The sequence below is a fragment of the Schistocerca serialis genome, chromosome 1 (assembly GCF_023864345.2).
Source record: "Schistocerca serialis cubense isolate TAMUIC-IGC-003099 chromosome 1, iqSchSeri2.2, whole genome shotgun sequence".
Classification (NCBI taxonomy): Eukaryota; Metazoa; Arthropoda; class Insecta; order Orthoptera; family Acrididae; genus Schistocerca; species Schistocerca serialis.
Window position 1 is genome coordinate 1,089,992,101 of NC_064638.1, and position 27,238 is coordinate 1,090,019,338.

Here is a 27,238-nt window from a genome sequence, read left to right on the forward strand (position 1 = left end):
TCTCATTTAATTGATCTTGATTTTACTTACTTTCTTTCATTGGTATTTTCTTCGACTTCTGAAGTTATCATTCATCATCTTCTCCTCTGGTGATTCATATTTTTCACTTGTCTGTTTCTAAATACAGGGTGTAACGGCTACAAGTGCAGATATTTTTATATGTAGTACCTTAATACATACACATATCAGTGCGTTAGTTTTTTTTTTTTCTTGTCTTCTGCATCGAATAGTCTTCGCACAAACACGACACATCATTGAATACCCAATTTTTTGTACACAGTCATAGCTGCACCACTACATGGACTGCAACTCTCAATATAGACTAAACGTTTTGCGTCCTTGCATCCACATGTCAACAACTGACCTGTTACCCAGGGGGAAGTAAACCTTAATGTCCATCTGTTGCCTGATGTAAATGGACGTACTAACGAACCTAAAAGCATAAGACTTGTAATAGCTATTATTACTAGCATGTAAATGTTAATGTTGTTCAGTATACCGTCCTCAGTGACCAATAGAATTCTCTGCACTCAAACATTTTGCACCCTGTATAGTAAACAGGGGAAGCCATTGTACAGTGTGTGGCAGAGAGTGCTCCGCATTCTACTTCATTCAGACTTTGATCGAGAAAAAAATTGCTATCAGCATACCTCCATGCGATTACTTAACTTCCTCACTCCTGAGATCAGATGTTGTGTCTGGGAAGTTCATAATAGTGATCAATCCGTTGTCCTGAACAAAATAAAGCAAATTTTCAAGAAAATGTGATTCACTAAAATATTAGAGCACTCGCTACATCAGGACTCATTTTTACCCTAATAGTATCATGCTCTCAGAACATATTTTAAAAAGGTAGTATTTCACATCTTGTATATATTTCAAAAACGTAATGATATACCACCAACAGCTGTGATAGTAGCATGCTCTAAGGATATATTTTAAAAACGTAGTATTCCACATCTCGTATATATTTGAAGAACGTAATGATATACCGCCAACAGCTGTGATAAAACTGCTGTACTGAACAACCAGTTTCCGTTTACAGACGATCAGCAGATACATGAGAAAATTTACAACATCGTAAATTTACACCACTGTACTGCGAGATAAAATCAAGGCCGTCAAATAACAAAATCCATGAATTCGGTACTGTTGTCAAATAGTACAAAATTACATCGTCAGTGATAAAAATATGCGAAACAATCCGCTCATTGATATTATATTAATAGTGAGAGTTAACATTACGAACGGAGGCATTCTATGTAGTAATCAGGGATTGGTTTGACGGATTTTATTTATAAACTGATAACTGAAACACACAAGCATATATATGTAAGTACCCCAGAGTGTTATTTTCGTGCTATATCTCAAAAGACAATCAGAAACTTCTTCACCTGCTACTTTTTTACGCAATTGCAAAAAAATTTCTTTTTGTGAAATAGAGATCTATTTTGCGTTTAGTGTTTTGCACAAATGTGAAACGCTTACATCAAAGCAATGACTTTTCTGGGTATCAGACTCAAATGGGTGGCCTGAAACATCCAGGCTGTTTTCTCGTTGGAAGAGCTTCATCTTCAGCATCATATCTTTTCTCCTTCACTATCTTTTCTCCTTTCTCCCCTTGCCTTCTATCTCGTGATTGTGAAACTACACATCGCTGTAGAACATAGACCACGTGTTACACCAAAAAATGTATCACAGTGTTTTAGTGACGAAGCAAACATGCACTTATATTCTAGCGTATGTACCATAAGCTAGCGCATGTACCATATGCATGTTAAGCATATTGCAAAATCATTCTAGTTCAAAATTACTTAATACAATCAGAGATTACGTTTATTTCACGAAGCCATGCTGACACTGCAATAAATAACTTCCTTCTGTTAGATGCTGGAACCACATGAGACCTTACAGGAAAGAAAACAAATGATGCACAGAAAGCACATGATGTGCAGTACATGCTACAATCAGGTACCCCACGTTTAGGTAACAGCCTGAGGTAGAAAAAAATACAAGTTGGATGTAGCATATATGTTACATAGAGAATGAGGTGGTTAATCTAAAACTAACAGTTAGTGTGAAGTGAAAAAGGACATCTGCTTCACCCTTGTACTGTCGGTTATTATTACAGCAGAAATTTTCCAGGTGGTTCTGTTAGCAAGTGTTCAACTAAAGTTGTGCCACTGTACCTACATTAGGAACAACACATTTCAGCAGAGTTCTCAAATAAACAGGAAAGTAAATAACACAATAAAATGAAGTTAACAAACAGAAAAGTAAATAATACAGGGTGATTCAAAAAGAATACCACAACTTTAGGAATTTAAAACTCTGCAACGACAAAAGGCAGAGCTAAGCACTATCTGTCGGCGAATTAAGGAAGCTATAAAGTTTCATTTAGTTGTACATTTGTTCGCTTGAGGCGCTGATGACTAGGCGTCAGCGTCAGTTGATGCTAAGTTGGCGACTGCTCAACAGAAAGCTTTTTGTGTTATTGAGTACGGCAGAAGTGAATCGACGACAGTTGTTCAGCGTGCATTTCGAACGAAGTATGGTGTTAAACCTCCTGATAGGTGGTGTATTAAACGTTGGTATAAACAGTTTACAGAGAATGGGTGTTTGTGCAAAGGGAAAAGTTCTGGACGGCCGAGAACGAGTGATGAAAATGTAGCACGCATCCAGCAAGCATTTATTCGCAGCCCAGGAAAATCGACTCGCAGAGCTAGCAGAGAGCTGCAAATTCCACAATCAACTGTATGGAGAGTCCACATTGGCACTTATCTGTCCGTAACTACCTGAACGTCAACTACCCGAGGCGATGGATCGGCCGCCATGCAGCCCGTGACAGAGCACTTCATCACTGGCCTCCAAGAAGCCCTGATCTTACCCCCTGCGATTTTTTCTTATGGGGGTATGTTAAGGATATGGTGTTTCGGCCACCTCTCCCAGCCACCATTGATGATTTGAAACGGGAAATAACAGCAGCTATCCAAACTGTTATGCCTGATATGCTACAGAGAGTGTGCAACGAGTTGGAGTATCGGGTTGATATTGTTCGAGTGTCTGGAGGGGGCTTTGTAATGATGTATAACAGAAGGTTATATTATGTTTCTTTAATTAAATACACATTTTTAAAGTTGTGGTATTCTTTTTGAATCACCCTGTACTATAAAGTGAAGTTAAAAAACCCAGGTTATAAATATAAATTTCTTTCAACTAATTAATACGTATGTTTCTTTGCTTTAATTAAGTGGTACAATCAACTATCTTCTTATTCTCGATTTCTTCTTCCTCCCTGACGTACAGCTTCACGTCAGAGACACAAAATCAGATGGTCGTTGCTCGTCCAAGACTGGACGCGTGTCGCCGCGCGGGAGGCGCGGTCAGTAGGCGGCTCGGAACTGCGCGCCGGCCAGCGGTCCTTGCAGACAGTAGGGGCCGGCGTCGCGCAGGAAGTCTACCAGGCGGAACTGCGGGCGCAGCGCGGGCGCCCGCAACAGCGCGCGGCCCGCGGGCTGCCGGTAGGCCAGCAGCAGGTAGCGGTGCGCGCCCGTGCCCGCCGGCGGCTCGGGCTTCTGGTACTCTGCAACAACACATCTCACACTGACCACACCAGGGGGACCTAAGGCGCTGGGGACATTCCTTTAACATAGGGCGCTCGTTTCTCAACCTTCTCCCGAATCAGAACGGACTCAGGAAAAACGATTAATACGTGACATCTTGGCAACGGCCTAGCCGCAGTGGGTACACCAGTTCCCGTTGTAATGGTACTTGAATTACGTAACCATTACTGCACCTCACCTCAACCTCTTGATATCAGCAACATTCTACTGTGTTTCTGTAAAATAGTTAACATATTTCTGTGACAACATTCAGATTTGATTTTATTAATGTAGAGGTACTTCGATACATCGATATGTGTATATTGCAATGATACTATACTTATATGTATTCTTTCTTTTGTCACTATGATCTTTGACGTACTTGTGACTCTGATATTTGGGCGCGTAAGCGGTTATTAGAGAGTCAAGCTTTGGCCGTCATGTTAAAAAGACGCAAATTGTAGTCAGTTTATGAAATGTGAACTTTAACAGTGAGGAAGATATTTTCAAGTATGTTTTATATTGTGAATTGATGTTTTGGAACGAGTTATGTGATATTGCAAAAAAAGTAATAAAAAAGAAGTGTAATTTAAATTCGGAGTGCTGATTACTTTTTTACATCACCATTGTCCTAACTTGCAAAAGTTTAATCTTCAAAAGAATGGTTCATGAAAATATCGGAGAATAACACCTAGGCCTCTTTGCATCCGAGCGTGGAATCATCACTACCTAGATTTTCTACGGTTGAGCCATGAGTTCACAACGAGACCAGCGTGGGAAACACGAAAAGATGAGTGCGTAGTTTATCCATTATTTCAAGAAATGACTTTATTAACTGTGCTCTAATGACACCTGCCACATAATATAACTTTGTTGTTGCCCGAAAATGCAATATTTAGCAGCGTGAGCAACACTACAATCATAATTAATTTTTGACCTTTGTTGCGGTAGGGTTGTTAGAACGTGAGATCACCGAAGTTAAGCGCTGTCGGGAGTGGTCGGCATTTGGATGGATGACCATCCAGGCCGCCATGCGCTGTTGCCATTTTTCGGGGTGCACTCAACTTCGTGATGCCAATTGCGGAGCTACTCGACCGAATAGTAGCGACTTCGGTCAAGAATACCATCTTATGACCGGGAGAGCGGTGTGCTGACCCCACGCCCCTCTTATCCATATCCTCCACCGAGGATGACACGACGGTCGGATGGTCCCGGTAGGCCACTCGAGGCCTGAAGACGGAGTGCGTTACATGACATCTTCCAAACTGTCGATTCAGGATAAAACGAAGCCAACAAGTTCCTGACGCTACTTCTTTAGTATACAACATGATACAACATTCTAGTGAACTATACGATACATTAATATTTCACATACGATTTGTTGGGTGTATGTTTGATTACCTACTAGTATTACTGTCAATTCATTTATATTAAGTTCACGTACGTACGACGGTATTTTGAAAGTTCTCGCATTGGAATAAATAGAAACGACTTGAAACTTCCTGGCAGATTAAAACTGTGCGCCGGACCGAGACTCGAACTCAGGACCTTTGCCTTTCGCGTGCAAGTACTCTACCATCTGAGCTATCCAAGCACTGCTAACGCCACGTCCTCACAGCTCCACTTCTGCCAGTACCTCATCTCCTAGAAACGACTTACTTCATTGAATTTTTTCTCATTTTATTTTTTTGTTTTTCAATGTAGTCTTGTGACAGCCAGAGCGACAGCACCAGCAGCAGCGAGTACTGTTTGTATAAAGCGTTTATTTTGCATTTTGTTTACGACCTTCCACTAAGGAAGGGGTTCTATTTGTGTTTATCTGCTCTGCATAGTAACTAACAGTTCTTGATAAAACTTTACGTAGTTTTCGTGTTAGATTTCTTAGTGTTTTCTTGATCGTTTAGAACAGAAAGCGCCCTAAAACCGTCTTTTGTTTGTTTCGCGGCCGTTAGCCACTAGTCACCTGAATCAGCAGTTGTCTTGTGACAGCCAGAGCGACAGCACCAGCAGCAGCGAGTAGTGTCTGTATAAAGCGTTTATTTTGCATTTTGTTTACGACCTTCCACTAAGGAAGGGGTTCTATTTGTGTTTATCTGCTCTGCATAGTAACAAACAGTTCTTGGCCGTTAGCCACTAGTCACCTGAATCAGCAGTTGTCTTGTGACAGCCAGAGCGACAGCACCAGCAGCAGCGAGTACTGTTTGTATAAAGCGTTTTTGTACTTATTTGCTGCGCTTAGCTTTTAAATAGTTTTTCTGGGAAAACCTAGCGTAGTTTTCGCGTCTCGTATTTCAGTGAGTGTTTCTTGATTATCAGAGTAGCTCATCAGAAGATTATCTTGGGAATTTGTCACCGTATAGAGTAGGGTAAACATAGTCATGTGTAGGGGCTGTGGTTGTTGTGAGCGGACGCAAGGAGAATTGGCCACTCTTCGGGGGCAGGTGGAGGCTTTGTCTGTTAGGCTCATCGAGCTCGAGGCGCAGGCGTCGGCTCGTAGTGGCGTTGGGGCAACTGTGGTGAGACCTATGCCTACTTCGGTGGCCTTGGAATCACATGGAACCCCTGATGTCGCTGCGTCTTCCGGCAGTGAGCATCTTACCGGTCAGCCATCACTCCAGGGTGAATGGCGGACAGTGGTGGGCTCGCGCGTGCCTGGCCGAAAGGCGAAGGTGGGATCTGGCCGCGTGGCAGCTGCCTTACCCCTTTCCAACAGGTACGGGGTGCTTCCTAGTGGTGATGACATCGTTTCCGAGCCACCACAGGGTGCCTCGCCTGTTGGGCCAGTGGCCGATTCTCCGGCAAGGTCCCGACAGTCACAGAGGGCGGGCCTATTAGTTATAGGGAGCTCCAACGTTAGTCGGGTTATGGAGCCCCTCAGGAAAATAGCGGGTAGGTCGGGGAAGAATGCCAGTGTGCACTCGGTGTGCTTGCCGGGGGGTCTCGTCCGTAATGTGGAGGAGGCCCTTCCGGCAGCTATTGAACGCACTGGGTGTGACCGGCTGCAGATAGTAGCACATGTCGGAACGAATGACGCCTGCCGCTTGGGTTCTGAGGCCATCCTTGGTTCCTTCCGGCGGCTGGCTGATTTGGTGAAGACAACCAGCATCGCACGCGGAGTGCAAGCTGAGCTTAATATCTGCAGCATAGTGCCCAGAGTCGATCGCGGTCCTCTGGTTTGGAGCCGTGTGGAGGGTCTAAACCAGAGGCTCAGACGACTCTGCGACTATAATGGTTGCAAATTCATCGACCTCCGTTATTGGGTGGAGAACTGTAGGGCCCCCCTAGACAGGTCAGGCGTGCACTACACACCGGAAGCAGCTACTAGCGTAGCAGAGTACGTGTGGCGTGCACACGGGGGTTTTTTAGGTTAGAGGGACCCCCCCTTGGGCGAAACGATAAAATACCTGACGGCTTACCAGAGAGGACATTATCATCGTTGATAAAGAATGTCCGTCCTCAGAGACCAAAAACAGGAAAAGTTAACGTAATATTGGTAAACTGCAGGAGTATCCAGGGCAAGGTTCCTGAATTAGTATCTCTTATTGAAGGAAATAGTGCGCATATAGTATTAGGAACGGAAAGTTCGTTAAAACCGGAAGTGAACAGTAACGAAATCCTAGACACACAATGGAATATATACCGCAAGGATAGGATAAACGCCAATGGTGGAGGAGTATTTATAGCAGTAAAGAATTCAATAATATCCAGTGAAGTTATTAGCGAATGCGAATGTGAAATAATCTGGGTTAAGTTAAGTATCAAAGGTGGGTCAGATATGATAGTCGGATGCTTCTATAGACCACCTGCATCAGCAACCGTAGTAGTTGAGCGCCTCAGAGAGAACCTGCAGAACGTCGTGAAGAAGTTTCGTGATCATACTATTGTAATAGGGGGAGACTTCAATCTACCAGGTATAGAATGGGATAGTCACACAATCAGAATTGGAGCCAGGGACAGAGACTCTTGTGACATTATCCTGACTGCCTTGTCCGAGAATTACTTCGAGCAGATAGTTAGAGAACCAACTCGTGAAGCTAACGTTTTAGACCTCATAGCAACAAATAGACCGGAACTTTTCGACTCCGTGAATGTAGAAGAGGGTATCAGTGATCATAAGTCAGTGGTTGCATCAATGACTACAAGTGTAATAAGAAATGCCAAGAAAGGAAGGAAAATATATTTGCTTAACAAGAGTGATAGGGCACAAATCGCAGAATATCTGAGTGACCACCATCAAACGTTCATTTCTGAGGAAGAGGATGTGGAACAAAAATGGAAAAAATTCAGAAACATCGTCCAGTACGCCTTAGATAAGTTCGTACCGACTAAGGTCCAAAGCGAGGGGAAAGATCCACCGTGGTATAACAATCATGTACGAAAGGTACTACGGAAACAAAGAAAGCTTCATCATAGGTTTAAGAGTAGTCGAATCATAGCTGATAAGGAAAAGCTGAACGAAGCGAAAAAGAGCGTAAAGAGAGCAATGAGAGAAGCATTCAACGAATTCGAACATAAAACATTGGCAAACAATCTAAACAAGAACCCTAAAAAGTTTTGGTCATATGTAAAATCGGTAAGCGGATCTAAATCCCCTATTCAGTCACTCATTGACCACGATGGAACCGAAACAGAGGACGACCGAAGAAAGGCAGAAATACTGAATTCAGTGTTCCGAAACTGTTTCACTGCGGAAAATCGTAACACGGTCCCTGACTTCAGCCGTCGCACGGACGCCAAAATGGAAAATATTGAAATAAACGATATCGGAATTGAAAAACAACTGCTATCACTTAGTAGCGGAAAAGCATCCAGACCAGACGAGATACCCTTAAGATTCTACAGTGATTATGCTAAAGAACTTGCCCCCTTTCTATCAGCAATTTATCGTAGATCGCTGGAAGAACGTAAAGTACCTAGCGACTGGAAGAAAGCGCAGGTCGTTCCCATTTTCAAGAAGGGTCATAAATCAGATGCGAATAATTATAGGCCTATTTCGCTTACGTCGATCTGTTGTAGAATAATGGAACATGTTTTGTGTTCTCGTATTATGACGTTCTTAGATAATACAAATCTCCTTCATCATAACCAACATGGATTCCGCAAACAGAGATCATGTGAAACTCAGCTCGCCCTATTTGCCCAAGAAATTCACAGTGCCGTAGACACTGGCGAGCAGATTGATGCCGTATTCCTGGACTTCAGGAAGGCATTTGATACGGTTCCGCACTTACGTTTAGTGAAAAAAATACGAGCTTACGGAATATCGGACCAGGTTTGTGATTGGATTCAGGATTTCCTAGAAGAAAGAACACAACATGTCATTCTTAACGGTTCAAAATCTGCAGATGTAGAGGTAATTTCGGGAGTACCGCAGGGAAGCGTGATAGGACCTTTATTGTTTACAATATACATAAATGACTTAGTTGACAACATCGGTAGCTCCGTGAGGCTATTTGCAGATGACACGGTTGTCTACAAGAAAGTAGCAACATCAGAAGACTCGTACGTACTCCAGGAGGACCTGCAGAGGATTAATGCATGGTGCGACAGCTGGCAGCTTTCCCTAAACGTAGATAAATGTAATATAATGCGCATACATAGGGGCAGAAATCCATTCCAGTACGATTATGCCATAGGTGGTAAATCATTGGAAGCGGTAACGACCGTAAAATACTTAGGAGTTACTATCCGGAGCGATCTGAAGTGGAATGATCACATAAAACAAATAGTGGGAAAAGCAGGCGCCAGGTTGAGATTCATAGGAAGAATTCTAAGAAAATGTGACTCATCGACGAAAGAAGTAGCTTACAAAACGCTTGTTCGTCCGATTCTTGAGTATTGCTCATCAGTATGGGACCCTTACCAGGTTGGATTAATAGAAGAGATAGACATGATCCAGCGAAAAGCAGCGCGATTCGTCATGGGGACATTTAGTCAGCGCGAGAGCGTTACGGAGATGCTGAACAAGCTCCAGTGGCGGACACTTCAAGAAAGGCGTTACGCAATACGGAGAGGTTTATTATCGAAATTACGAGAGAGCACATTCCGGGAAGAGATGGGCAACATATTACTACCGCCCACATATATCTCGCGTAATGATCACAACGAAAAGATCCGAGAAATTAGAGCAAATACGGAGACTTACAAGCAGTCGTTCTTTCCACGCACAATTCGTGAATGGAACAGGGAAGGGGGGATCAGATAGTGGTACAATAAGTACCCTCCGCCACACACCGTAAGGTGGCTCGCGGAGTATAGATGTAGATGTAGATGTAGTCTTCCTGTATACTAATGCAGTGTTCCACTGCCTTCATACCATATCGAAAATTAAATACCTCCAGGCGTGCAAAGCTACAGTCAGCTTCAGTTGTCAGTTCTTTGTCTGAAGAGTGTCTCCATCCACCAAGGATAATTTTGAGCTTGAGGAAGAGAAGGGTGTTTGATGGAACCAGATCGGGTGAATATTGTGGGTTTGGCAGCTATTCTCACTTGTGAGTGGACGCGCATTGTCTTGCTGAAAGATGACTTTCTTCCTTGCCACACATGGCCTTCTTTCGCATATTTTTTGCAGTAGTTGGGCCATAAGATTAGCGAGGTATTGTTCAGTAATCGTTTGACCAGTGGAAAGATAATCTTCAGCTGAATCCGTTTCGCATCTCAGAAAACTGAAGCCGCGATCTTTCCGACAGACCGTATTGGCTTTACTTTCTACGGTGGTGATGAATCAACATGTTTTCACTACTTTTGGTGTTGTTTCACCTCTAGGGTATAGCAGCGGACCCAAGATCCATCTGTGATCACAAACTGGCACTAAAAAATCTTTTTGGCTGCTCTGAAAATGAGTCAAATATTGTTCAGACATTTCCATTCTCCTGTGTTTGTGATCCTGCGTCAAGAATAGTGGCACCCACATAGCAGATAACTTTCACACACAGTACCAGTACCACTGTTAACCCTCGAGCGGGCGCACCTGTGTGTAAAGTGCACCAACCAAAAATAAAACGATTTTGTGCGCTTCCATTTTTGTTTCGCAACTGCAAATCTATACCTATTCCTTCAGTATTGCTTCAGGTAACACAGCGATAAATTGCGTTGTCGTACGTCCAAGGGAGCAGCAGTAATATAAAATACAAAGCGAGCTTGGCGAGAAAGAATTTACGATCAGTTCAAAAAATGAACCCAGTTATGAACTAGCAACATAATCCCACATTGAGGCAGTTGTCTACGAGATAATTAGTGATCGAACAAGCAGCTGACCGAGATCTGATGCAACTGCACTGCTTAATGCTTCGAATGCGTCATCACTGTCTCTTTAACAACTGTCCTTGACAACAGAGAGTTATAGTGAAAATTTATTTCATTATTGTTTAATAAAACAGTAGTTTAGCCCATATTATATAAGTTTATTTTCTCCTTGCTGAAATAAACTAAGATTAAACTGTGATTTTATCATTCATGACTTACCTTGGTGACATAAGGAAAGCTATTCTTTTCATGTGTACGAAGTGCGCCTCGTGCCCGCTCGTGTTATGAAAAACGGGGCGCCCGCTCGAAGGTTAAAATGTAATGTGCCTTTTCAGATGACATCCCTACAGCTTCAGCAATTCCTCGCACTTTCAGTCGGCGATCGCAGTGACTATTTTATGAACTTTTGCATTAATTTCCAGGATGGTATCACATCTTAGCTGATCATTATACGGATCATCATGTAAGATGTCCCGACCAAATTTAAACTCGTTTGTCTACTAGGCAACAACTGACCTTTCCCTTCGTATCCTTTTTTACAAAGTAGTCAATCACTGCTCGAATCTAGGTTTTATCTATCTTCGCTAACCACTACACGGGAACAACAGCAGAGAGTCGTTCCCACCACATATCTCTATCCAGAGTACTTAAGCGTCACGTCTTTGCTCATAAAAGATGCCCTATTATTACGCGAGAATCTTGTACCACTAGTGCTGATATCTACTGGTTATTACGCCAACTTTTCAAATTACCCTCGTGTCAATATGGAATGCTTTAGTGAGCTTTACATACTTTCTTATGGGATTTACTGTTGGCATTTAAAGTACACTGACATATGAAGCTACCTGTGACAATGAACACCTGGTTTCAGAGAGCAGATGTCTAACAAACGGCTATTAAATATCTAAGAAACAAACACACAGATAATCATAAGAAGACGATAAGCCCATAGCATTCCCTTCTTTCTCCAAAGTAACAACAAATAAAATAGGTGCAGTCCAGAGCAGATGTGTGATGCTACGCCCAGTAAAAGACAGCGTTGTCTCGGTGTTCATGGAGCTTATAAAACGCCTTATAAATGTGGTACCAGTTACAGTGGTCAGTCAGTAGGAACTGCGTGGAAACGGGGAGTTGCTGCTGAAAGGCAAGAGACATAAGCTGAGTTATCCATCATCTAATGGTATCATCCTCGAGTAGGAACTGCGTGGAAACGGGGAGTTGCTGCTGAAAGGCAAGAGACATAAGCTGCGTTATCCATCATCTAACGGTATCATCCTCGCTGCTAATTTTCTTCAATTACAGCCACTGACATAATCTCTGGCAGCATATGGGAGCTCCGTGACTTTGTGATGTATGTATGACATGACATCATTGTCGGACTCCTCTATAGATATTAGCCAAGTCGATGACATTATCGAATTTAAAGCAATATGGGCACAATGGGCTGTTTATAGTGATCGTAGAACTTTGTCTTCCCTAAAAACATGTAAGTCGAGACATCCTAGGTTAATGAGATGGGCTTTGTATTTACAGCAATGTGATATTGACATGAAATATAGGCACGAGGCTAAGAATGTAGTAAGCTGATGTTTTATCTGGAAGTATAGAGAATAATGGGAAATACAAAAATCCATTTATGTAAAACGAAATGGTGCATATTTTTATTACAGTGATTATAACATATAAAGAGGAACTGAAAAAATATGTGAGGTATAAAACCTGGACCAAAAACAAGATGGCAATTTGAATTTGTCAAAAGTTATGTAAGCGACCCAGAAAATCCTAAGACATTGGAGTATTATCAGTTCCAGAAAGGCATATTGTTTAGATGGAGAAAGAAGACGGAATATCAGTGTAACATCTTTATCCCAGAACAACATGAAGGTTTGCTCATGATTACATCCATAAGACGTTTGGTCACTGTGGGGAAACTGGGTTTAGTGCTGCACTTACCTAAAGAGTAATTTTCAGTAACACTTAGAGACAAGAGAAAAATCTGGTGGAAATGTAGACCAATGACAGAAAGTGAGGGAAAACAATAAGACTGTATGTGGGATGTGTAGTGTGGAGCCACAGAATCAACTTGTTTTGTTAACAATGAATTTGCTCAGCCTGTTACTTGTATCTAGGACAAGTTTTATGTGTGTGTTTTTATTAGTGAATGGCTATATGAAGCATGTAAAATTATATCCCAATCTAAGATCTAAAACTGAAGTGCTTGTATACAAACTTGAAAAAGGTCTGTTTTGTGAAAATATGGGTACCAAAAGACATATTGAGGGATGATTGTCTGACATTTATATTTACACATTGTAAAAAGTATTTAGAGAACAGTAATGCTGAACAAACAGAAATGTCAACTTACTTTCCGCAAGATAATATGTGTGAAAGGATAATGAATGATTTAAACAAGTAATGCCAAACTTACTGTCACTGGGAACTGTATTTCGACTACTCCTCGGACGTAACAAGATTTACTGCAATTTCCTGGGTAACCCAAACTCTGTGATCACACCTTCTTTTCGATAATCTCCGAGTTATGGCTACAAAATGTAGGATTCATGTTTGTCACATAATTATGCAATATGAGGATGCATTTACGAAGTTTTATACATTATTAAATTTGTCCATAGTATCTTTTTTCATAATCCTGTATAATATTGTTCTACTAAAATTAGTTTCCCACAGACTTCACTTTACAATAACCTAGATGTAAAATAGAGTACACCCATTAGCAAAATATAATATAGTCTCTATTTTTTCCATATCATTCACAATTAATGGCATGGTGACATGATTATTTTTCAAATTTAATTTGCACAATGATAAACAGAACTTTGTTGTTCATCAAACTAAAAACAATCATTATATTTAAAAACACACTTAACTTCAGGAATGAATTATCTTTTTTGTAAACAGTTAATATAAATACACCTTTTGATATGGAATATCTTGCAATTTGACATTTCTATTTTGCATCTAAATCAAAAAATTTTATTATTAATTTTCTAAGATTTTTGTAAACATTAAATGATATACATTTCACTTGGGTATTTACCGTTTGTAAAATGTGATATGCCAAATCTCTAATTTGAATGGATATCTTCCAGAACATTCCAGAAACCATGTGTGTGTGTGTGTGTGTGTGTGTGTGTGTGTGTGTAAGAACTAGTGGTAAGTATATAGATTTTTTAAAAAAGGGTGTTACGAATATGTCTCTTCTGTGATTAAAAAGCCATTTTTGAACTAATCTGCATGTAATAAAATCGTCTGATTAGAAACCTTCCATATAAAATTGCCAAAGTGCTTCAGTCTTTTATTTCAGAAAATCCAGATGAATCCTAATATGATGAAAATTTTTATCCATAATTTTCTGTTAGACACTGATGCTGAATGAAGATAAGAACTAACAAAACATATTCTCTTGGAACATATGATTTGCTACGTTAGAGATGTTCATGAGAAGTGCGCACATGAAGTTTTAGTAATCTAACCAAGAGGGTGTTGTCATGGTTACAGGATTTGCACCATATAAACTAATGTGAGGAATTAGGCCAAATCGCTACTGTATAGAAGTGCTGTAATTAGCAAGTTTGAAAAGTCGGCGCACAGAATCGCGGTCTGGATTGTCTTGGCCTTCAGTTCATATTAGATTTAGGATCATGGGGTAAATTTTTTCGTTTAGCCCCGACCAACAGCCATTTGTATAGCCATTTGAACATCTGTCTTACTGTAGATATGTTACAGTATATTAAGTAAGGTTTGAGCGACGAACCGGAGCTGACGCCAACGAAAATTGTACGAATCGATTTATTTATTTTTCAAAATATAATATTTTAATAGGTATAAAATTATTGCTCAGCTAATGGCACCATTTGTATGTGCACCATTAGAATTTTACATGCAAAAACAGTCACCCACGTTTGGATTTTATTTGCAAAAACAGTCACCCTTAATTAAATCCTGACTGGAGCAACACTCATGGTTCAAATTTGGTGCACCGGTGTATAGGACTTTGGTCTCAGACAAGTTTCTGTCATTTGAGAAGTTATTGTTTGGTTTGGATTTTATGTGGGAGGTGTTTGAAGCGCACCACTTCTACACTTAAAAGCTTGTACAAATCGTGTCAGCCTTAGTACAAAAGGTGGATAAATGGATGAAGTCAAAATGAAATTCTTTCCTCCAGTAATCCAGTAATCGAGATAAGATCGTTTAAATCCGATCTAAATGTAGCACATAAAATTCGTTCTTATGTCAATTGAACACACAGAAACAGTTTAAAGTGAATCAAATTAATAAGTGATGCAGATGATAAAAAATTTATTATTACTGTAATTATAAGAAGAGTTTGCAAAAAATCTTTCAATGTTCCGGTTTTATGTGCCAAAAATCAGGCGTTTGCACATGAAACTGTGTTTCATAGAAATGCATTACATTTTAAGTGCTGCATTTGGGTATAATTTAAAAAATTGTTATTACAGTTGATCATCATTTCAATGTTCATACATTAAAGGTTTTATTCACCAATGACTTAATATAATTGAAAATCTTTGGACCTTCAAAACAATGCATATACCAAAGCAGAATTATACTCAGCACTGTACGAAGTGTTATACTGATTTATCGATGGTCATGCAGAAAATTATACCCGAAAATTGCTATACAAAAATTGAAATGAGCGTATGAGATTGTAGGCCGGGAGGACCCATATGGGGAAGTTCGGCCGCCAAGTGGAAGTCTTATTTCAGTCGACGCCACATTGGGCGACTTGCGCACCGGTGATGAGGATGAAATGATGATGAGGACAACACAACACCCAGTCCCTGAGTGGAGAAAATCTGCAACCCATCTGGGAATCGAATCCAGGCCCACTTGCATGCGAGTTACCACCCAGCTAAGCAGGCGGACTTGCTATAAAAATAATTGTCAGAAAAAAGGTCAACGTATTTCCAACCAATAGAAATATTTTACCTCGCTTTCTTATGGAAAATTTATTTTCGGAAAAAAATGTTAAGCTCTTCAATTTGTGAACAATATGGCAAAGTTGATAGTACTTTTCTGTTCATACACTGTTTCGCAGACCTACTTATTTCAGCCAGTCATACTCGTACTTAATTCAGATGGGTTGTTGCAACATTTTGTGCCAAAATTATTCACGATTTTCTGGCGGCGTCTTCTTAATTTTCAATTTGTGTTATTGCATACTTGAAATAAAAAATAACAAGAATTTTAAGATAAGAGAGAATAACAGGATGTATGCTTTTCAACAGTTTCTCGTTTTCTGTGCAAATCGTTCAGTATGTGTCCTGTTATTCTACATATTGTGTTAAGTATTTGTGATTATTTTTCATATGGCTGCGTATACATTCTCATGCATATATAAATAAAAGTGTATAACTATACAATAAAAATTTAAAAAACAATAAAAATTTTAAAAAACAAAAAAATGAAACAAATTTTTTGAGCACTTGCCCGCGAAAGACAAAGATCCCGAGTTCGCGTCTCGGTCGGGCACACAGTTTTAATCTGCCAGGAAGTTTCATATCAGCGCACACTCCGCTGCAGAGTGAAAATCTCATTCTGGAAACATCCCCCAGGCTGTGGCTAAGCCATGTCTCCGCAATATCCTTTCTTTCAGGAGTGCTAGTTCTGCAAGGTTCGCAGGAGAGCTTCTGTAAAGTTTGGAAGGTAGGAGACGAGGTACTGGCAGAAGTAAAGCTGTGAGTACCGGGCGTGAGTCGTGCTTCGGTAGCTCAGTTGGTAGAGCATTTGCCCGCGAAAGGCAAAGGTCCCGAGTTCGAGTCTCGGTCGGGCACACAGTTTTAATCTGCCAGGAAGTTTCATATCAGCGCACACACCGCTGCAGAGTGAAAATCTCATTCTGGAAAATTTTTGAAAATTAAAAAATATTAAAAAATAACAAACTAATAAAAATTGTAAAAATCAAAAAGATGGAAAGAATAAAACAAAATCCTCCTGTGAATATATGAACTTGATGTGGTGGTGATGGATGTGTGTTGTGAGGACACTCTAGGCTAGACAAGTAACCACAGAGGAACCACCCAGACTAACAATGCAGAACTCAAGCAAGACAATTTAAAAAACCGATAACAGATCGGTGGTTATTTGAATGAATAAAATTCTACATCTGTAGCCAAGCTATAGTGGTCTAATGTCAAAATTACAGAAGAGGGAAAGCTGGAAACCAGAATAAGAAATTCTCCTAGATAGCACAAACAGGTGAACATGTCCTGGGTAGAGTTAGGAATGTAAAAGAAGGGAACTAGCTGTCTGACTTATCTAGCAGCTTCAAAGACATCTAAATCATAACATATTAACATATTCGTGTTTTTTTACGAGTTACCCTTACCTATTCAATGCAGTGAGCTCTCTTAGCTCCAAGGTGTTGGCACACTTGCATCTTGCAAGTCATAGGCTGAAGTCCCTTATCTTGTGCTCAAAGTCCAGAATAATCGTTAACCATAGTAAACAATATATACTTTTTAGTATCATATGGTTGAAGAGGATACATTTAATAGCTAGAAAAGTTTCTGTGCGGGAGGGGGTAGGGGGGAGGTAAAATTTCTAGGGCTTATTTATTCACGGGAAGACGCTAAAACAGTTCTTATGATTTCAGGGAGGGAGGTTGACTTTTTAACTGAGGAGACCATTTCTCCTCCAAACTCACCCCCTGTTACATGAATGGTGCGGTGTGTAATAACAAATAGACCTAAAATTACGTGCTTCTAGAAAGTGGGATGCACCTACAGTAGGAAGTATCAGGGTGGGTGTGCATCTATAAAAGGAAGTATCCTAGAGTGGGGATGCATGCAGCCAACTTTTATGAGATGTGGTGTCATACTGTGTGATACGAGACCTGTCATGTTGGATGACATGATGGCATGTGTCATTTTATATGACATACATTATGTATCACATTGATTTGCGCTAGTACTAATGGATAATAAAGTGCGAATATGTCAGGATGTTTTGATTTAAACGTCTTTGAAACTGCCAGATAAGTCCAAAACCTAGTTCCCTTTTTACATACCTAACTCTGGCCAGGATATATTCGCCTTTGTTGTGCATTTTTGCATCTATCTTAGGTCAAGCATCTGTGATACAGGAAGCTGTAAAGATGAGATAAGAAGACGGATTGCACTAGGGCGAGTGTCTATGGAGAAAATCACCAAGATCTGGCAGAACAGAACAATAACGAACACAACGAAGATCTGGCATGTTGAGATACTCGTGTTTTCCATCTGTCCATTAAAGGGAGAGACAAACAGCGCATTGATGATTTTGAGCTTTGGTGCTGATGCAAAATGCTGCGCATAGAATGGACTAAAAAGGGAATAGATGTGTCCATTATTGAGCAAATCAGTATCTCCACACGTCTATCTTCTCATGTCAGCCAAAAAAATCTTCAGTTTTTTGGCCATATTGTTAGAAGAGACGGAAAGAGCCTGGAGAATATAATCATGGAAGGGAATAGCGAGTGCAAGAGACTAAGAGAAGGAACAGAGAACTGGTGGATTAATCAAATCAAGAAGATATTGGGTTTGCCTATCTGCAGGTTCTGAAAGAAGCTGGTAGCTATCCGATATGGATATGGTTCATGGGTAACGACTCTCTGCAGTGGCCACAACGACTTGTGATGATGATAAAGAATTTTCATTCTGGTAATCTGTTATTTGAACAGGTAGAAGCTCCAGCTATTGTAGATGTAACACTTGTTAAGAAGGGGAAAAAAGCAAGGGATAACATTTAAGTAAATTTCTTTGGATATAAAGAAGCATCATGCCTGTGAGTTTTCAGACAGACCTTATTTTAATGAAAACATGGGAAAAGTAAAGAAAAGCAACAGCTAAAACAAAAAAGTATACTGAAGAGCATATAGGTTCATTTAGAATAACAGAGAAGCTGTATCTTAATGCTTACCAAATCGAATATTGGAAATAAAAAACAAAAAATGCTTTATGATTGAAAAATATTGTAATGTAAATTTAAAACGAAATGTCCATTAAGAATAAGAATGAGGATGAGACTTTAGGAGTCTTGCGTTCTTTTCAATTCTAGGTGACCGACGATCACCAGATACCCAAGTTATGGGCAACACAACTTCATTTTCTTTTAGATATCATTCTTTATCTTCTGTGATTCTGTACTGTATGTATCACCTTATACATTCTTTCTTATCAAGATAATCTGAAGCAGGTGTTGAGGAATGTTAGAATGAGCATGTTGCTTAAAATTGGTATCTTTCTTCTGTACAAAAGCTAGCTCTTGTTGTGTGTGCATTGAAATGCACATTCAACAAAATCAAACTTATGATATTTTTGTGTCCTGGTTTAACCTTTAGAGAGCGTACAACATTTTTGTACATATGCTTTTTGTGGTGTGGTTGACGTATTTCAAGTGGGGAACAAGGTGCATGAGCACATTGTATTAGCCTGTCATTATAATCTCGTTATTCTAGTTCGATAGTCCTTTGGTTTTCTTCCCTGCGAGAGATTTCTGACTTTTAATGGTAATGTGAAATCTATTTCACTTTCCTTGATGGTCTTAATATACTGTTTAGTTTGTGCCTTAAGAGCCTCATTTATTAGTTTTCGATTTCAATGCGAATGTTATCACTAGTATCAATTTAACGTACTACCACCGTTAAGGTCACATTTTTTCGAGTGCTTAGGATCTTTTGATTCGTGTGCAACAGCTGGTTACACGAAATTTTACTTAGAGTTTGTAGCATATGACTAAAACGGAATATTCACTGGTATATTCGAAGTTTTTATCGTTCTAAATGAAGCATTGCATGATTTTGTATTTGTTACAGTCATGAGATAGATGGGCACTAGAAGCGAATTAGAGAAACACAACCTCCCCCCCCCCCCCCCCCCACACACACACACACACACACAGTAGCTAAGTTACGCTGATAGTTATGGTACCTTTACACGCAGTTATGTACCTTTTTTATTCCACTTATTCTATGATTGTATTTTACTATACATCTCACAATAGCATGTCGTCACAGACTGATCAAGAGTGCTGGATTTGAATAGACAAGGGAGTAATGAGTAAAAGAATGTAATTGTGGACATAATTTGAGAATTATACTGAAACTAACACTTGTGATGTTCTTGGAATGAGTGGTGACGGGTTTTTGAGGTAGTAAGCAGAAATTTGAGTAAAGGTTGTATTGCTGAAGAAAGGTAACAATATTGCAAGAAAATGGAAGCATGTTGCATTTGTACCAGAGGATGCTGATTCATATGGTTTCAGAAGGAATACAGAAAAGACATAGAAATGTTTATGTTACTAACTTGAGTAACATAAGACCATGTGAGAATAAAAGAGAATATTGTAGAAGATTTTGTAAGTAATCTTTGTTTTTTATGTGTAATGTACTCTTGAGTTAGATCCAAGTTTAAAAATCTAAAGATGTTTGAAGGACTTTCTTGTTTGCCCACAACACATGTGAATGTGTAGCAAATTGCGAATAAGAGCAAGTAAACGATGGTTAAAAAAAGTATGATTTTTCTTCATTCAAATTTTCGTAGAACCGTATGAAAAAATTTGAAGCAAATACTCTGAACTATTTAAATGAAAAAAAAATTGCTTTCATTAACACTTGAATTTTTGCTGAAGTTGCTTGTATTTTCTGTATGAGAATAATATTTTCTAATAACTTTAATTTTGGGTAACATATGAAAGCACTAGTAAGTAAGAGTCTCCGGAAATTCATTTTCACGGAGGAGACAAAGTGAAATTTGAGAAGATGTGATTAATAATGGAAAGAGGTAGTAATAAAATTTGTTCTAATATTCGGCCTTTAAGGGAGGTAAAGTTAAAAAAAGGAATCGTAGCCGATGTTATGTTTACAGAACAAAAAGAGGCCTGGGCTATATCAAAAGATAAGGTGAAATGTTATGGGTGTCACACAATAAAGGTGCCGTAACGATGTAAAGAATGCATCAGTAAAGAAAGGGGATGCTATAGAAGAGGCTCTCAGAGGTAGGACTCAATGTTCAGACACTCACCATATTGACGAGTTAAGGTAAAAGTAACACGTTGCTTGTAGTTTCCATTTTCGCAGGAGCTGTATATAAATTGCAGTTGTTTCAAAGAAAATGCCTTTTCTGCATGCTGCACATCGAAATTTTTATTTTTGTTTATGCACTCAGACGCGTTTATCCTTTTTTACAAGGCATCTTCAGTGGTTGTCCTGAAATATTACATGATTTGTCGTTTTTACACATAGGTTATGGTTTCATATCTAGGTTAACGTTAAGGAAATGTTTTTAAATCTATAACCTAGATGTGAAACCATAACATACACTCCTGGAAATTGAAATACGAACACCGTGAATTCATTGTCCCAGGAAGGGGAAACTTTATTGACACAGTCCTGGGGTCAGATACATCACATGATCACACTGACAGAACCACAGGCGCATAGACACAGGCAACAGAGCATGCACAATGTCGGCACTAGTACAGTGTATATCCACCTTTCGCAGCAATGCAGGCTGCTATTCTCCCATGGAGACGATCGTAGAGATGCTGGATGTAGTCCTGTGGAACGGCTTGCCATACCATTTCCACCTGGCGCCTCAGTTGGACCAGCGTTCGTGCTGGACGTGCAGACCGCGTGAGACGACGCTTCATCCAGTCCCAAACATGCTCAATGGGGGACAGATCCGGAGATCTTGCTGGCCAGGGTAATTGACTTACACCTTCTAGAGCACGGTGGGTGGCACGGGATACATGCGGACGTGCATTGTGCTGTTGGAACAGCAAGTTCCCTTGCCGGTCTAGGAATGGTAGAACGATGGGTTCGATGACGGTTTGGATGCACCGTGCACTATTCAGTGTCCCCTCGACGATCACCAGTGGTGTACGGCCAGTGTAGGAGATCGCTCCCCACACCATGATGCCGGGTGTTTGCCCTGTGTGCCTCAGTCGTATGCAGTCCTGATTGTGGCGCTCACCTGCACGGCGCCAAACACGCATACGACCATCATTGGCACCAAGGCAGAAGTGACTCTCATCGCTGAAGACGACACATCTCCATTCGTCCCTCCATTCACGCCTGTCGCGACACCACTGGAGGCGGGCTGCACGATGTTGGGACGTGAGCGGAAGACGGCCTAACGGTGTGCGGGACCGTAGCCCAGCTTCATGGAGACGGTTGCGAATGGTCCTCGCCGATACCCCAGGAGCAACAGTGTCCCTAATTTGCTGGGAAGTGGCAGTGCGGTCCCCTACGGCACTGCGTAGGATCCTACGGTCTTGGCGTGCATCCGTGCGTCGCTGCGGTCCGGTCCCAGGTCGACGGGCACGTGCACCTTCCGCCGACCACTGGCGACAACATCGATGTACTGTGGAGACATCACGCCCCACGTGTTGAGCAATTCGGCGGTACGTCCACCCGGCCTCCCGCATGCCCACTATACGCCCTCGCTCAAAGTCCGTCAACTGCACATACGGTTCACGTCCACGCTGTCGCGGCATGCTACCAGTGTTAAAGACTGCGATGGAGCTCCGTATGCCACGGCAAACTGGCTGACACTGACGGCGGCGGTGCACAAATGCTGCGCAGCTACCGCCATTCGACGGCCAACACCGCGGTTCCTGGTTTGTCCGCTGTGCCGTGCGTGTGATCATTGCTTGTACAGCCCTCTGGCAGTGTCCGGAGCAAGTATGGTGGGTCCGACACACCGGTGTCAATGTGTTCTTTTTTCCATTTCCAGGAGTGTATGTGTAAAAAGGACAAATCATGTAATATTACAGGAAACCCACTGAAGATGCCTTGTAAAAAAGGCGAAACGAATCTGGGTGCATAAATACAAATAAAAATTTCGATGTGCAGCATGCAGAAAAGGCATTTTCTTTGAAACAACTGCAGTTTATAAGGAAAAGGTATTTAGAGACAAAGGGATAAATGTACTTAAAAGAATGAAAGATAAAATTTCATTGAAACCTGAAATGTGAAAGTCAGTTTGAAAAATTAATGCTGTATGTATACATAACATGTGATTTTTTAAAAAGTTGTTTCTCTGCCTGTTGAGCTGGCGGGTCTGAAAGTGTTGACTTTGGTTGGAAACAGATCTTACTTATAATTTGTCAGCCTGAAATTTGGAAGTTCTACGCTTATTATGTTATTTTTTTAAATTTGTCTTAGAAATTTAAGAACCACAACTAGCGTAGCAATATTTGTTGACGCTTAGGGAGTCGTATGATTCCTCTCTGGAGCTGTTGCATCAACAAAACTGCAGATGCTAGCCAAAATTGCAGATTACGCTGTTGTATTTGACCACGAACGTCCTCAATGAGTTATAAGTGTCACTCGTGGTCACAACCATGGGCGTACCCTGCGAGGAGCAGGGGGGGGGGGGGGGGGGAGCGCAGCTGCCCCCCCCCCCTTGAAGATATTCGCAGTTTTTTACTAGTTTACTGTTTTATGTAATAAGAAATGCTGCATGTTTTCTCGGATTGTACAAGTGCATTCTTGTATTTAAAATGTTTATTAAAAGCAGTTTTTCACTGGTTTACTGTTTTATTTAATAAGAGGTGCTGTATGTTGTCTCGAGTCCTTGTTTCCTGAGACTAGTCTGACCTGCCCCCCCCCCCCCCCCCCCCCCTAGTTCAGATCCTCGGTACGCCCTCGGTCACAACAGTGTGTAGCTGTGAGTGCATTATGTCGAAGATAAGTGAACTCGAACGTGGGAAAATTGGTGGTGTTCGTATGATGGGTGCCTTCGTCTCCATAGTAGCCAAACTGCTTAGTGTCAAGAGGCACCGTATCGAAGATTAATACCATAGGCCTATACAGGAAAAGCGGAGAAACATCATTCGCCAAATCACAATGCGGAGAAAGTGCGTGTTGAGTGCTCGTGACAGGCGGTAATTGAAGGGAATTATGGCGAAAAATGAGTAAGAGAACCCTGTCAGCACAGAAACAACACAAAAGGAGCTCCATAAGTTGGGAACTGCAAGGCGAGTTGAAATTCCAAATACCATTTGTCAGTTATGCAAATGCCCGTAACGGGAAAACGTGGTGCCGAAGTCATAAAACCTGGACTATGGAGTAATGGAAAAAGCCATTCGTTAGGATGGATCTTGTTATACACTGTTGCCAACTTCTGATCGAATTTGCGACCCAAGAGTGAAACATGGCGGGGGTTCGACGACGATTTGGTCAGCCATATCGGGGTAGTCCATGGGCACCACGGTTACTCTGCAAGGTCGCATTACTGCCAACTATCACAATTTTGGGTTATCAGGTCCATCCCACGATTAAAAAAAAAATTGTTCCCTAATGATGAAGCTGTGCTGCAAGACGACAAGCCCCTGATTCACACAGCTCGCAGCGTCCGCAACTGGTTTTGTGAGCACGAAGATGAAATGTCGCACTCCCTGGCCAACACTATTACCAGACGTCAATATTGTTGAGCCTTTGTGGTCAACTTTGGAGAGAAGGGTTCGTGATCGCTGTCCGCCTCAATCAAATAGTTCAAATGACACTGAGCACTATGGGACTTAACAGCTGAGGTCATCAGTCCCCTAGAACTTAGAACTACTTAAACCTAACTAACCTAAGGACATCACAAACATCAATCCCTTAGGCAGGATTCGAACCTGCGACCGTAGCGGTCGCACGGTTCCAGACTGAAGCGGCTAGAACCGCACGGCCACTCCGGCCGGCCCGCCTCAATCATCATTACCTGAAGTTGCCACTGTTTAGCTGGAAGAATGGTACAAGATTCCCTTACAAAACATACAGGACCTGTATCTGTCCGTTCCGATACGACTGGAAGCTGTTTTTAATGCTAAAAGGTTTTCTACATCGTATTAGCATGCTAATCTGTTGTTCTTTTTTCTTCGTGTTTCCACATTTTTGTCCAAACCCCGTAGGAAACAATTTTTCTGAAATAACTTTTTTTCTTCTAGTAGGTACGGCAAGATGTGATAAATTTAGCTCATTCTGAATACTGTGCACACATATAGTGCAGCTAATTTCTTCTACTGCTTAAGTCACCTGAAAAACATTTTATGTCGATTTAGGATAGGCCGTGTGTCTGAACATTTCGCCAGATGCAAGTGCTTTCGATGTTAGTAGGAAGACGGAAGAGTAAACCACACTGCCAAATTTCAAATGGCTCTGAGCACTATGGGACTCAACTGCTGAGGTCATTAGTCCCCTAGAACTTAGAACTAGTTAAACCTAACTAACCTAAGGACATCACAAACATCCATGCCCGAGGCAGGATTCGAACCTGCGACCGTAGCGGTCTTGCGGTTCCAGACTGCAGCGCCTATAACCGCACGGCCACTTCGGCCGGCCCACACTGCCAAAGGATGTATTTACATACTTGCAAAAACAGTTGAAACCTTGTAAAAGGAAGTCAACATGAGGTCTTTTATCGCAAAGGTTACTGTTAACGGCACAGATGCTCTGTAGAGGTGAATGTACAACAGCAGTGTTATTACAGACATCAAGAACGTTCACTCTTAATCAAAATATTTCCTGATTTGAAACTTCCTGGCAAATTCAAACAATGTGGTTGATCAGAACTCCAATCCGGAACCTTTGCCTTTCACGGACAAACACTTTGTCGACTGTGTCGCGCGTGGATAGCTCAGACGGCAGATATTTTGCCTGCGAAAGGCAAAGATTCCGGGTTCGAGTCCTGATCCGCCACGCAAATTTAAACTGACAGGAAGTTTCAAGAAATGGCTGTATTGGTATGCCTTACCCATTTGATAACTCTTGTGATATAGTTATGAGACCTCTGAAACTGTGATCCTCTACGATTAACGATTATAGTAAACTGAGCAGTATACGTATTCTGCTATTACTGATCTGTTTCTTACGTAATCTTGACTGTCACGTATGCCTCGTATTATAAGTAACACTTACTTGCATGAAAATAAAGGGCACGATGAAACTTCCTGGCAGATTAAAACTGTGTGCCCGACCGAGACTCGAACTCGGGACCTTTGCCTTTCGCGGGCAAGTGCTCTACCACTTGCCCGCGAAAGGCAAAGGTCCCGTCCCGAGTTCGAGTCGCGGTCGGGCACACAGTTTTAATCTGCCAGGAAGTTTCATATCAGCGCACACTCCGCTGCAGAGAGAAAATCTCATTCTGGAAAGGGCACGATATTTGGCTAAGCACTCTCTCCAAATTGTGCAGTCCTGTGCTTATGTGTCAGTTTATTTCCTGACCTCCAAGTAGTGTAACTAACTTCGTGTTCCACCTTACGGCAGGTCTTGTCATGGGGGAAGCCTCGTCAGAGAGGTTCACCGCATGAGCGTCTAGGGAAGTGATTCCAGTGGTGGTTGTCCTTTGCCTTCCACTGATGATGATTAAATGATAATGATGACAACAGAACAACCAGTCCTTGAGCGGAGAAAATCTCCGACCCAGCCGGGAATCGAACACGAGCCCCTTGGCGTGACAGACCGCCGTGGTGACCACTCAGTTATCGGGGCGGACGTAGTGCAACTAGCGTTCGGCAAAAGACTGGGAATTATGTGTGAAATTTAGGGACGATAGAAGGGGCCATGTTAAAAAAGAAAGAAGCGTAAGTTTGTTACGGCGCAAATCTGTTTTCACACAAAAGGAAAACACGGTAAGAGAAATGAAGGTTAGAACTTAAGGCTTCCTCGTGGTGAGGGTCATTACTGATTGAACACTGGATAAACCCGAAAGATAATAGAAGAAATCTACCGCAACTTTTTCAAAATGAGCCTCCAGGCATTCGCCTGAAATAATTTAGCGAAATTGCGTCAAACCTAGACCAAGATGGAAGAATGGAGAATTGAACCCCGCTACGAGAAGTGAACCACTGTCTTTATCAATGCATCGTCTCAAAATAAATTTTCAACTTTTCAATAGTTCTTGCATTACTGGAGCACGAGACATTTCTTAGACTGATTAATCATCAGATGACGAATGACTATGTAGTTACAACGTTTAATATTCTTGAATAACCACAAAAAATTAAATAGCAACGTTTGTACTTCAGCTGACCTTGTGGGGTTTGGTGTTTCTACTGACTGGTTAATTAATATTACATGACCAGAAAACTAATCTATTTAATTGCGTCAGCAAAACTATTGATTGAAAATCTTGGATCTAGGTCGAACCAGCATTTGTGCTATCAAAGACTAATTCTCACGTTCTCTTGTTGAATGAAGTACCGGTCTGATCCGGACTGGTTAAAAGTTTCCACGTTGCTGTCTCTACTGTTTTCGACATCTCCTCTCCAGCCAATGGAATATCAATACCCTTTGTGCTTGTCTCTCGTCAACAACACTGTCAACATTGCCTCACATCATCCAAGTACGCAGTACGTTATACGAACCACCCACGTTGCTTCAG

The 27,238-nt window shown here is 41.3% G+C and overlaps 1 long non-coding RNA gene and 1 other non-coding gene across 2 annotated transcripts in view; one reads left to right on the plus strand and one right to left on the minus strand.

Annotated features, from left to right (window-relative positions):
- Positions 1-3,527: 3,527 nt before the first annotated feature.
- Positions 3,528-27,238, minus strand: part of LOC126459071 (uncharacterized) — a 45,241-nt gene continuing 21,530 nt past the window's right edge. Inside the window, exon 3 of the long non-coding RNA XR_007585772.1 lies at positions 3,528-3,583. This is a non-coding gene — a long non-coding RNA (uncharacterized LOC126459071). The remainder of the gene's footprint in view (positions 3,584-27,238) is intronic.
- On the plus strand, positions 16,589-16,663 carry Trnas-cga (transfer RNA serine (anticodon CGA)). The gene has a single exon. It is a non-coding gene; the product is annotated as a tRNA-Ser (tRNA).